Genomic DNA, 10054 nt, shown 5'->3' with positions numbered 1-10054 from the left:
TGTTCGGGAAACAACCATTGACCAGCTTTTCAAGCTTAATAATGTCAAAAAACATTTGGTAACTAGCTACCAAAGAATGGAGTTTCGCTGAGCAACTATCGTCATTACGTCGTCACGGCCTGTATGCACTTACTAATAAGGTCTGAATAGAAAGATGCAACTAAATAAATGCCTGGAAATAATCTATATTACATTCTGGGGGAGAGCAGGTGGAATAGTGTTACATTCTGGGGGAGAGCAGGTGGAATAGTGTTACATTCTGGGGGGAGAGCAGGTGGAATAGTGTTACATTCTGGGGGAGAGCAGGTGGAATAGTGTTACATTCTGGGGGTAGAGCAGGTGGAATAGTGTTACATTCTGGGGGGAGAGCAGGTGGAATAGTGTTACATTCTGGTGGGAGAGCAGGTGGAATAGTGTTACATTCTGGGTAGAGCAGGTGGAATAGTATTACATTCTGGGGGAGAGCAGGTGGAATAGTGTTACATTCTGGGGGTAGAGCAGGTGGAATAGTATTACATTCTGGGGGTAGAGCAGGTGGAATAGTGTTACATTCTGGGGAGAGCAGGTGGAATAGTGTTACATTCTGGGGGGAGAGCAGGTGGAATAGTGTTACATTCTGGGTAGAGCAGGTGGAATAGTGTTACAGTCTGGGGGTAGAGCAGGTGGAATAGTGTTACATTCTGGGTAGAGCAGGTGGAATAGTGTTACATTCTGGGGGTAGAGCAGGTGGAATAGTGTTACATTCTGGGGGGAGAGCAGGTGGAATAGTATTACATTCTGGGAGTAGAGCAGGTGGAATAGTATTACATTCTGGGGGAGAGCAGGTGGAATAGTGTTACATTCTGGGGGAGAGCAGGTGGAATAGTGTTACATTCTGGGGGGAGAGCAGGTGGAATAGTGTTACATTCTGGGGGAGAGCAGGTGGAATAGTGTTACATTCTGGGGGGAGAGCAGGTGGAATAGTGTTACATTCTGGGGGAGAGCAGGTGGAATAGTGTTACATTCTGGGGGAGAGCAGGTGAAATAGTATTACATTCTGGGGGGGGAGAGCAGGTGGAATAGTGTTACATTCTGGGGGTAGAGCAGGTGGAATAGTGTTACATTCTGGTGGGGGAGCAGGTGGAATAGTATTACATTCTGGGGGTAGAGCAGGTGGAATAGTGTTACATTCTGGGGGTAGAGCAGGTGGAATAGTGTTACATTCTGGTGGGGGAGCAGGTGGAATAGTATTACATTCTGGGGGTGAGCAGGTGGAATAGTGTTACATTCTGGGGGTAGAGCAGGTGGAATAGTGTTACATTCTGGTGGGAGAGCAGGTGGAATAGTGTTACATTCTGGGGGAGAGCAGGTGGAATAGTGTTACATTCTGGGAGAGCAGGTGGAATAGTGTTACATTCTGGGGTAGAGCAGGTGGAATAGTGTTACATTCTGGGTAGAGCAGGTGGAATAGTATTACATTCTGGGGGAGAGCAGGTGGAATAGTGTTACATTCTGGGGGTAGAGCAGGTGGAATAGTGTTACATTCTGGGGGAGAGCAGGTGGAATAGTGTTACATTCTGGGGGAGAGCAGGTGGAATAGTATTACATTCTGGGGAGAGCAGGTGGAATAGTGTTACATTCTGGGTAGAGCAAGTGGAATAGTGTTACATTCTGGGGTAGAGCAGGTGGAATAGTGTTACATTCTGGGGGGAGCAGGTGGAATAGTGTTACATTCTGGGTAGAGCAGGTGGAATAGTATTACATTCTGGGGGAGCAGGTGGAATAGTGTTACATTCTGGGTAGAGCAGGTGGAATAGTATTACATTCTGGGGAGAGCAGGTGGAATAGTGTTACATTCTGGTGGGGGAGCAGGTGAAATAGTGTTACATTCTGGGGGAGAGCAGGTGGAATAGTGTTACATTCTGGGGGAGAGCAGGTGGAATAGTATTACATTCTGGGTAGAGCAGGTGGAATAGTATTACATTCTGGGGGAGAGCAGGTGGAATAGTGTTACATTCTGGGTGGTGTTACATTCTGAGCAGGTGGAATAGTGTTACATTCTGGGGGAGAGCAGGTGGAATAGTGTTACATTCTGGGGAGAGCAGGTGGAATAGTGTTACATTCTGGGGGAGAGCAGGTGGAATAGGGGGAGAGCAGGTGTTACATTCTGGGGAGAGCAGGTGGAATAGTGTTACATTCTGGGGGAGAGCAGGTGGAATAGTGTTACATTCTGGGGGAGAGCAGGTGGAATAGTGTTACATTCTGGGGCAGAGCAGGTGGAATAGTGTTACATTCTGGGGGAGAGGCAGGTGGAATAGTGTTACATTCTGGGGGAGAGCAGGTGGAATAGTGTTACATTCTGGGGAGAGCAGGTGGAATAGTGTTACATTCTGGGGGAGAGCAGGTGGAATAGTGTTACATTCTGGGGGAGAGCAGGTGGAATAGTGTTACATTCTGGGGGAGAGCAGGTGGAATAGTGTTACATTCTGGGGCAGAGCAGGTGGAATAGTGTTACATTCTGGGGGAGAGCAGGTGGAATAGTGTTACATTCTGGGGGAGAGCAGGTGGAATAGTGTTACATTCTGGGGTAGAGCAGGTGGAATAGTGTTACATTCTGGGGGAGAGCAGGTGGAATAGTGTTACATTCTGGGGGGAGAGCAGGTGGAATAGTGTTACATTCTGGGGGGAGAGCAGGTGGAATAGTGTTACATTCTGGGGGTAGAGCAGGTGGAATAGTGTTACATTCTGGGGGGAGAGCAGGTGGAATAGTGTTACATTCTGGGGGTAGAGCAGGTGGAATAGTGCTACATTCTGGGGGTAGAGCAGGTGGAATAGTGTTACATTCTGGGGTAGAGCAGGTGGAATAGTGTTACATTCTGGGGTAGAGCAGGTGGAATAGTATTACATTCTGGGGGTAGAGCAGTTGGAATAGTATTACATTCTGGGGGAGAGCAGGTGGAATAGTGTTACATTCTGGGGGGAGAGCAGGGAATGGAATAGTAGAGCAAGTGGAATTACATTCTGGGGTAGAGCAGGTGGAATAGTGTTACATTCTGGGGGGGAGCAGGTGGAATAGTGTTACATTCTGGGTAGAGCAGGTGGAATAGTGTTACATTCTGGGGGAGAGCAGGTGGAATAGTGTTACATTCTGGGGTAGAGCAGGTGGAATAGTATTACATTCTGGGGGGAGAGCAGGTGGAATAGTGTTACATTCTGGTGGGGGAGCAGGTGGAATAGTGTTACATTCTGGGGGAGAGCAGGTGGAATAGTGTTACATTCTGGGGGGAGAGCAGGTGGAATAGTATTACATTCTGGGTAGAGCAGGTGGAATAGTGTTACATTCTGGGGGTGGAGAGGTGGGGGCAGGTGGAATAGTGTTACATTCTGGGGGGGAGCAGGTGGAATAGTGTTACATTCTGGGGGAGAGCAGGTGGAATAGTGTTACATTCTGGGGAGAGAGGTGGAATAGTGTTACAGGTGGAATAGTGTTACATTCTGGGGAGAGCAGGTGGAATAGTGTTACATTCTGGGGGAGAGCAGGTGGAATAGTGTTACATTCTGGGGGGAGAGCAGGTGGAATAGTGTTACATTCTGGGGGTAGAGCAGGTGGAATAGTGTTACATTCTGGGGGAGAGCAGGTGGAATAGTGTTACATTCTGGGGGAGAGCAGGTGGAATAGTGTTACATTCTGGGGGGAGAGCAGGTGGAATAGTGTTACATTCTGGGGAGAGCAGGTGGAATAGTGTTACATTCTGGGGGAGAGCAGGTGGAATAGTGTTACATTCTGGGGAGAGCAGGTGGAATAGTGTTACATTCTGGGGGAGAGCAGGTGGAATAGTGTTACATTCTGGGGGTAGAGCAGGTGGAATAGTGTTACATTCTGGGTAGAGCAGGTGGAATAGTGTTACATTCTGGGGGTAGAGCAGGTGGAATAGTGTTACATTCTGGGGGCAGAGCAGGTGGAATAGTGTTACATTCTGCAGAGCAGGTGGAATAGTGTTACATTCTGGGGGTAGAGCAGGTGGAATAGTGTTACATTCTGGGGGAGAGCAGGTGGAATAGTGTTACATTCTGGGTAGAGCAGGTGGAATAGTGTTACATTCTGGGGGAGAGCAGGTGGAATAGTGTTACATTCTGGGGGAGAGCAGGTGGAATAGTGTTACATTCTGGGGTAGAGCAGGTGGAATAGTGTTACATTCTGGGGTAGAGCAGGTGGAATAGTGTTACATTCTGGGGGAGAGCAGGTGGAATAGTGTTACATTCTGGGTAGAGCAGGTGGAATAGTGTTACATTCTGGGGTAGAGCAGGTGGAATAGTGTTACATTCTGGGGTAGAGCAGGTGGAATAGTGTTACATTCTGGGGGGAGAGCAGGTGGAATAGTGTTACATTCTGGGGTAGAGCAGGTGGAATAGTGTTACATTCTGGGGGAGAGCAGGTGGAATAGTGTTACATTCTGGGGGAGAGCAGGTGGAATAGTGTTACATTCTGGGGGAGAGCAGGTGGAATAGTGTTACATTCTGGGGGAGAGCAGGTGGAATAGTGTTACATTCTGGGGGAGAGCAGGTGGAATAGTGTTACATTCTGGGGGAGAGCAGGTGGAATAGTGTTACATTCTGGGGGTGGAATAGTGTTACATTCCGGGGGAGAGCAGGTGGAATAGTGTTACATTCTGGGGGAGAGCAGGTGGAATAGTGTTACATTCTGGGGGAGAGCAGGTGGAATAGTGTTACATTCTGGGGAGAGCAGGTGGAATAGTGTTACATTCTGGGGGTAGAGCGGGTGGAATAGTGTTACATTCTGGGTAGAGCAGGTGGAATAGTGTTACATTCTGGGTAGAGCAGGTGGAATAGTGTTACATTCTGGGGGAGAGCAGGTGGAATAGTGTTACATTCTGGGGGTAGAGCAGGTGGAATAGTGTTACATTCTGGGGAGAGCAGGTGGAATAGTGTTACATTCTGCAGAGCAGTGGAATAGTGTTACATTCTGGGTAGAGCAGGTGGAATAGTGTTACATTCTGGGGGGAGAGCAGGTGGAATAGTGTTACATTCTGGGTAGAGCAGGTGGAATAGTATTACATTCTGGGTAGAGCAGGTGGAATAGTGTTACATTCTGGGGGGAGAGCAGGTGGAATAGTGTTACATTCTGGGGGGGAGAGCAGGTGGAATAGTGTTACATTCTGGGGGAATAGTGGAATTACATTCTGGGGGAGAGCAGGTGGAATAGTGTTACATTCTGGGGGAGAGCAGGTGGAATAGTGTTACATTCTGGGGGAGAGCAGGTGGAATAGTGTTACATTCTGGGGGTAGAGCAGGTGGAATAGTGTTACATTCTGGGGGCAGAGCAGGTGGAATAGTGTTACATTCTGGGGGAGAGCAGGTGGAATAGTGTTACATTCTGGGGGAGAGCAGGTGGAATAGTGTTACATTCTGGGGGAGAGCAGGTGGAATAGTGTTACATTCTGGGGGAGAGCAGGTGGAATAGTGTTACATTCTGGGGGAGAGCAGGTGGAATAGTGTTACATTCTGGGGGAGAGCAGGTGGAATAGTGTTACATTCTGGGGGGAGAGCAGGTGGAATAGTGTTACATTCTGGGGGGAGAGCAGGTGGAATAGTGTTACATTCTGGGGGTAGAGCAGGTGGAATAGTGTTACATTCTGGGGGGAGAGCAGGTGGAATAGTGTTACATTCTGGGGGAGAGCAGGTGGAATAGTATTACATTCTGGGGGAGAGCAGGTGGAATAGTGTTACATTCTGGGGGTAGAGCAGGTGGAATAGTGTTACATTCTGGGGGTAGAGCAGGTGGAATAGTGTTACATTCTGGGGGGAGAGCAGGTGGAATAGTGTTACATTCTGGGGGTAGAGCAGGTGGAATAGTGTTACATTCTGGGGGAGAGCAGGTGGAATAGTGTTACATTCTGGGGGAGAGCAGTGGAATAGTGTTACATTCTGGGGGAGAGCAGGTGGAATAGTGTTACATTCTGGGGGAGAGCAGGTGGAATAGTGTTACATTCTGGGGGGAGAGCAGGTGGAATAGTGTTACATTCTGGGGGAGAGCAGGTGGAATAGTGTTACATTCTGGGGGAGAGCAGGTGGAATAGTGTTACATTCTGGGTAGAGCAGGTGGAATAGTGTTACATTCTGGGGGGAGAGCAGGTGGAATAGTGTTACATTCTGGGGGTAGAGCAGGTGGAATAGTGTTACATTCTGGGGGAGAGCAGGTGGAATAGTGTTACATTCTGGGGGAGAGCAGGTGGAATAGTGTTACATTCTGGGGGGAGAGCAGGTGGAATAGTGTTACATTCTGGGGGTAGAGCAGGTGGAATAGTGTTACATTCTGGGGGGAGAGCAGGTTTAAACAACCAATTTAGATGTTATGTTCCTACACTGTTGTAGGTGATAAAACGGAGATCTGTCTATATTCATGAGACGCTCATGCCTCTGCTCTACCAATGGGACTCATTGTTACAAAGGCGACAAGTCCAATATTAGTTCCTAGAAACTTATTTGTCTTTTTTTCGTTGTCAAGAGTGGAACCACTCGCTCTGTTTGTTCCTCTCTGGATAAAATCAACAACCTTTCCATTTGCTGGATCAGCCGGTCTGTGTGTGGCAGTAATAAGTGATTTTATTGGAGGTGCAGAAAAGGTGGATTTGATGCTTTATTTCGACATTATTAAGTTGGACAAGCTGTTAAATGGCTGCTTCTTGGGCTTAAAAGAGAATCGCTGTATTCAACGTTTCCTGTAAGCCCAGATTGTTGTTCAGTTTAGATTGTTGACAACATGTAAACTATATTTTTGTCTCTGATTATTGAAAATATATATATCTGCACAATGAGCTCTTGTGTCAAATACATCATTACCGTTGTTGGCAAGGTAGCGTGCGAATTTGAGCCATATTAGCATAGACCAGGCATCAGTCAAAACAAGACATGGTATGAAGAACGAGATGAAACGAGCCACCTACGTTTCCCTACATGCCAGCTTCTTGTCATTGTTGCTAGCTATCTAGCCATCGAGAATCACCAAACAGACTTCTGCACCATTTGAGTGCTCGTGTCATTTTGTCTTTGTGACGTTGTCAGCTAACCCGTCTATAGAAGTTATTTATATTTTTTTAGGACATATTTGACCAATGTTTGCTGCTTCTCTTTCCTCTTGCCTTTCAGCGAGCTATGGCCGGCCTGTCCAGCTACGCCGTACGTATGGCGCGTCTCAGTGCACGTATCTTTGGGGATGTGGCGCGTCCTACGGACAACAAGTCCATGAAGGTGGTCCAGCTGTTCAAGGAGCCGCCCATGGCCCAGAAAAAGGAGGTGTACGACTGGTACCCTCAACACAAGATCTACTATGCCCTTACACAGAAGCTACGATACATGGGACTCTTCAGGTAGACATGACATGGTGATGGGCTTAATGGATCCATAGGCCTATTCATGGGAAAGGGATCTGGGTTGTTTTGGCATGTCTGTGTTTGGCAGTGTGCAATAATGTATACAGCCCTACTCTAGCCAGAACCAGTGCTAGAGGCTTCAGAAGGTTCTTCTGGCTAACCACAGACAGAGAAATTACAGTGTTCTAGACCCTGTTAGTCTCTGTGTTCTAACCAGACAGTGTTCTAGACCCTGTTTGTCTCTGGGTTCTAATCAGACAGTGTTCTAGACCCTGTTTGTCTCTGTTCTAACCAGACAGTGTTCTAGACCCTGTTTGTCTCTGTGTTCTAGACCCTGTTTATCTCTGGGTTCTAACCAGACAGTGTTCTCGACCCTGTTTGTCTCTGTTCTCGACCCTGTTTGTCTCTGTGTTCTAGACCCTGTTTGTCTCTGTGTTCTAGACCCTGTTTCTCTGTGTTCTAGACCCTGTTTGTCTCTGTGTTCTAGACCCTGTTTGTCTCTGTGTTCTAGACCCTGTTTGTCTCTGTGTTCTAACCAGACAGTGTTCTAGACCCTGTTTGTCTCTGTGTTCTAGACCCTGTTTGTCTCTCTGTGTTCTAGACCCTGTTTGTCTCTGTGTTCTAACCAGACAGTGTTCTAGACCCTGTTAGTCTCTGTGTTCTAACCAGACAGTGTTCTAGACCCTATTTGTCTCTGTGTTCTAACCAGACAGTGTTCTAGACCCTGTTTGTCTCTGTGTTCTAACCAGACAGTGTTCTAGACCCTGTTTGTCTCTGTGTTCTAACCAGGACAGTGTTCTAGAACCTGTTTGTCTCTGTGTTCTAGAACCTGTTTGTCTCTGTGTTCTTCTGTACACCTCCTTCAGTGTCGTATTAATTGAGCTCACATCAGTAACACCATTCCCTCCCTGCTTCCCCACCAGAGATGAACACGAGGACTTCAAGGAGGAGATGCGCCGGCTGAGGAAGCTGAGAGGCAAAGGGAAACCCAAGAAGCGAGGGAAAGAGAGCCAGCAAGAAGAAATGAGCACTTCCTTTCCCCGTCATACCTGTGGATAAACCCAGCCTTGCCCCGTCATACCTGTGGATAAACCCAGCCTTGCCCCGTCATACCTGTGGATAAACCCAGCCTTGCCCCGTCATACCTGTGGATAAACCCAGCCTTGCCCTGTCAAAAAGGACCTATGGGGGAATCACAACAGTCCTCGTTTGCTTTGGGACACCAGAGGAATGGCCTCCCTAACTGTGTTCACAGCGGTAACATGTGACCCCACTCAGGATGTTCATAATGACTGGATCCTTGGAACAGCTGATGATGTGTGTTGAGAGGATCCTTTCCTGTCCCCATCACAGAAGATCCTGTCTTTGACCGCTGTGTGTTTGGTACATAAAGCATTGGGGCGGCAGGGTAGCCTAGTGGTTAGAGCGTTGGACTAGTAACCGGAAGGTTGCAAGTTCAAACCCCCGAGCTGATAAGGTACAAATCTGTCGTTCTGCCCCTGAACAAGGCAGTTAACCCACTGTTCCCAGGCCGTCATTGAAAATAAGAATGTGTTCTTAACTGACATGCCTGGTTAAATAAAATTAAAAAAATTCTGTTCATTGCTTTCCAAGATGTTTCACTTGTATCCACGTTGTTATTGGCTTTCTGTTCTCATTAGTCTCTGTACAGTGACCGGGTGAAGGAGAACTGGAGGGCGTCAGTACATAGAACTGTGATGCTGGTATGTTCCTATTGACTGAGACAACGCTGGTGGTTTTACACCTGTTCTGAGTAACACCAGGTGTCATGAATAAAATACTGAAAACAAATCTGCTGAAATGGGACTCTCCAGTGTGTGACTGGTTTATTGCCATGCAAATACTGTGTTATACAATGTTGTTACTAGCGACTTTGTGTAACGACAGGAAACCCATTTAAAAACCTGATGTGTTCTCTTTATGAATTAATGCCCAGGGCCCAGTTTTTGAAACCTGATCTGTATTTCTCCTATCGGACAAACTGAATAGACACCGGTTCATTATATTTCTAATCATTTAGTCTGTTTATAGTCCCAGAGGCTGGAGTTTGGCTGTCACTCAATATGGGGGTATCTTTAATGTTGCTGATACACACACACACACACACACCGTTCATGAAGCCATGTGTGTTCAGACCACCTTGATACACATGGGTACTGGTGTAGTGGGTCTTGTCCAGAGACTGACTCCACCCTATTTTATTTTTATTTTACCTTTTATTTAACCAGGCAAGACAGTTAAGAACAAATTATTATTTACAATGACGGCCTAGGAACAGTGGGTTAACTGCCTGTTCAGTGCACTACTTTAGACCAGAGCCCTATTCCCTATATAGCACTACTTTAGACCAGGAACCCTATTCCCCATGTAGTGCACTACTTTAGACCAGAGCCCTATTCCCTATATAGTGCACTACTTTAGACCAGAGCCCTATTCCCTATATAGTACACTACTTTAGACCAGAGCCCTATTCCCTATATAGTGCACTACTTTAGACCAGAGCCCTATTCCCTATATAGTGCACTACTTTAGACCAGAACCCTATTCCCTATATAGTGCACTACTTTAGACCAGAGCCTATTCCTATATAGTGCACTACTTTAGACCAGAGCCCTATTCCCTATATAGTGCACTACTTTAGACCAGAGCCTATTCCCTATATA

At 47.0% G+C, this 10054-nt stretch overlaps 1 pseudogene; it reads left to right on the top strand.

Annotated features, from left to right (window-relative positions):
* The first annotated feature begins 7128 nt into the window (after nt 1-7128).
* Nucleotides 7129-9571, top strand: LOC135534440 (small ribosomal subunit protein mS33-like; annotated as a pseudogene).
* Nucleotides 9572-10054: the final 483 nt, after the last annotated feature.

Source organism: Oncorhynchus masou, unplaced genomic scaffold (assembly GCF_036934945.1).
Source record: "Oncorhynchus masou masou isolate Uvic2021 unplaced genomic scaffold, UVic_Omas_1.1 unplaced_scaffold_3410, whole genome shotgun sequence".
Classification (NCBI taxonomy): domain Eukaryota; kingdom Metazoa; phylum Chordata; class Actinopteri; order Salmoniformes; family Salmonidae; genus Oncorhynchus; species Oncorhynchus masou.
The sequence above is the reverse complement of the archived record's forward strand: the minus strand, read 5'-3'. Positions and strand labels throughout refer to the sequence as shown.